We start from the raw sequence: 3,727 nt of genomic DNA on the forward strand, positions 1-3,727 counted from the left end.
AGATCTATTGTGATCTATTACAGAGATCTATACTGACCTGTTACAGAGATCTATAGTGATCTATTACACAGATCTATAGTGTTATTTTACAGATCTGAGTGATCTATCAACAGATATCTATTAGTGATTTATTACAGTGATCTATTAGTGATCTATAATAGAGATCTATTAGTGATCTATTACAGAGATCTATAGTGATATATTATAGAGCTCTATAGTGATATGTTACAGGGATCTGTAGTGATATATTAGTGATATGTTACAGGGATCTATCGTGATATATTAGTGATCTGTTACAGAGATCTATAGTGATCTATTACAGAGATCTATGAGTGATATATTACAGAGATCTATTAGTGATTTATTACAGAGATCTATAGTGATCTATTAGTGATTCATAATAGGGATCTATAGTGATCTATTAGCGATCTATTGCAGAGATCTATAGTGATCTATTACAGAGATCTATGAGTGATCTATTACAGTGATGTATTAGTTATTTATAATAGAGATCTATAGTGATCTATTACAGAGATCTATTACTGATCTATCATAGAGATCTATAGTGATATGTTACAGAGATCTATAGTGATATGTTACAGAGATCTATAGTGATATATTACTGATCTGTTACAAAGATCAATAGTGATATTTTACAGAGATCTATGAGTGATCTATTACAGAGATCTATAGTGATCTTTTAGTGATTTATAATAGAGATATATAGTGATCTATTACAGAGATCTATTAGAGAGATCTATATTGACATGTTACAGAGATCTATAGTGATATATTAGTGATCTATCATAGAGAGCTATACTGATCTATTACAGAAATCTTTAGTTATATGTTAATGATCTATTACAGAGATCTATTAGTGATTTATTACAGAGATCTATAGTGATATGTTACAGATATCTATAGTGATATATTAGTGATCTGTTACAGAGATCTATAGTGATATTTCACAGAGCTCTATAGTGGTATGTTGGTGATTTGTTACAGAGATCTATAGTGATATTTCAAAGAGATCTATAGTGATATATTAGGGATCTGTTACAGAGATCTATAGTGATCTTTTAGTGATTTATAATAGAGATATATAGTGATCTATTACAGAGATCTATTAGAGAGACCTATATTGATATGTTACAGAGATCTATAGTGATATATTAGTGATCTATCATAGAGAGCTATACTGATCTATTACAGAAATCTTTAGTTATATGTTAATGATCTATTACAGAGATCTATTAGTGATTTATTACAGAGGTCTATAGTGATATGTTACAGATATCTATAGTGATATATTAGTGATCTGTTACAGAGATCTATAGTGATATTTCACAGAGATCTATAGTGATATATTAGGGATCTGTTACAGAGATCTATAGTGATATTTCACAGAGATCTATGAGTGATCTATTACGAAGATATATTTGTGATTTATTACAGAGATCTATAATGATTTATTAGTGATTCATAATAGATATATATATTATAAATATTTATAATGATCTATTACAGAGATCTTTAGTGATCTATTACAGAGATCTATAGTGATATATTACAGAGAACTATTAGTGATCTATTCGAGACCTATAGTGATAAATGAGTGCTATATTACAGAGATCAATAGTGATCTATTAGAGATTAATTACAGAGATCTATAGTGATTTATTACAGAGATATATAGTGATCTATTACAGAGATCTATATGTGTGATCCATTAGAGATCTATAGTGATATATCATTGATGTATTACAGAGATCTAGAGTGATCTATTATAGAGATTTATTATAGAGATCTATAGTGATATATTAGTGATCTATTACAAAGATCTATAGTGATCTATTATAGAGATTTATTACAAAAATCTAAATTGATCTATAAAGTGATCTATTACAGGGATCTATTAGTGATATATTTCATAAACCTATAGTGATATATTAGTGATCTATAACAGAGATCTATAGTGATCTATTACAGAGATCTATTAGTGATCTATTAGAGACATATAGTGATATATTAGTGACCTATTATGGAGATCTATAGTGATATATTACAGAGATCTATTGCAATCTATTACAGAGATCTATTAGTGCTCTATTAAAGACCTACAGTGATAAATTAGTGACCTATTACAGAGATCAATAGTGATCTATTAGAGATTAATTACAGAGATCTATAGTGATTTATTACAGAGATATATAGTGATCTATTACAGAGATCTATATGTGTGATCCATTAGAGATCTATAGTGATATATTAGTGATCTATTACAAAGATCTATAGTGATCTATTATAGAGATTTATTACAAAAATCTAAATTGATCTATAAAGTGATCTATTACAGGGATCTATTAGTGATATATTTCATAAACCTATAGTGATATATTAGTGATCTATAACAGAGATCTATAGTGATCTATTACAGAGATCTATAAGTGATCTATTAGAGACCTATAGTGATATATTAGTGACCTATAGCAGAGATCTATAGTGATATATTACAGATATCTATAGTGATCTATTATAAAGGTCAATTACAGAGATATATAGTGATCTATTACAGAAATCTATTAGTGATCTATTACAGAGATATATAGAGATATATTACATAGATCTATTAGTGATCTATTACAGAGATCTATAGTGATCTATAAGGGATCTCTAAGTGATCTATTACAGTGATAAATCCAGATGAAGAACATGAGGACTCAAAACCGCAGTAAACAAACCAAACAGTGACATCATTGTTGACCACGCCCACTTCTTATGAACATCTAATGTTTCTCAATGAGGACACACAAATGTTACACAGAAGTAAACATTTGTACTGGTCTATTTCCAGCTGCGGATGTGTTTTTCCTGCTCAGTCTCCATGGCAGCAGAAGTGACCTCTCTACAGGGTTCATAGCGAAGCAGGATCAGAACATGAAATGTAATGACATTTTAAATATCGATAGAAAGAAGATTGATCACTTAGATAAGAACCATGTATGTCGCAGCATTGAATAGTGTCAGACTCTATGACTAAACCATTCTTTAAACACGGTTATCAGTCAGCTGTTTCAGGACACGTTGTTTATATCATTTCTAGTCCCTGTTTCTGTTTGAACTCTGTCATGGATCCTAAAATAACCTGTTTGTACTGCTGATGTTCTCTCTGCACAGTTGAAGCCTGTTTTGGTCTGCGTTGAACAAAGACGTGTCAGTTTCACATTATCGCCTGGTACTCTGTGTGACACGAGTATAAATAGAAGCTTTGTTTGCTCTTATTTTCAGACTGCTTTGTGTCTGCATAAAGCAGCAAAAGAAGAAGAGCACGAGGGAGACAGTCCGAGGCATGAATTACACTCAATAACCTCTGCAGGAAACAATACTTTCATTCAGGGGGAGGAGCTTAAAGAGCTTCAGTATAAAACGTAGAGTTAAATAAGTGCTTCATAACTCAAACGAGACACAGAGAGCACAAACAGGACAACTCCTCAAACATAAACAATGGGTCGTTTTTTTCCATATATAATAATATCATATATTAATATCAAACATATAAAACATTATTAATATGCTCCTGTTGGTGGGACTCAGAGAAGGTGCATCAGGTATGAAAATATGATCATCAACCCTCCCCCCCTCTCTTTTGTCCAATCAGACGCTCAGACGTCAAATAGCCACATCACCTTCCACCCAATCAGACTTTCACCCTCTCCAGAGCCACGCC

Source organism: Labrus bergylta, chromosome 3, assembly GCF_963930695.1.
Source record: "Labrus bergylta chromosome 3, fLabBer1.1, whole genome shotgun sequence".
Classification (NCBI taxonomy): Eukaryota; Metazoa; Chordata; class Actinopteri; order Labriformes; family Labridae; genus Labrus; species Labrus bergylta.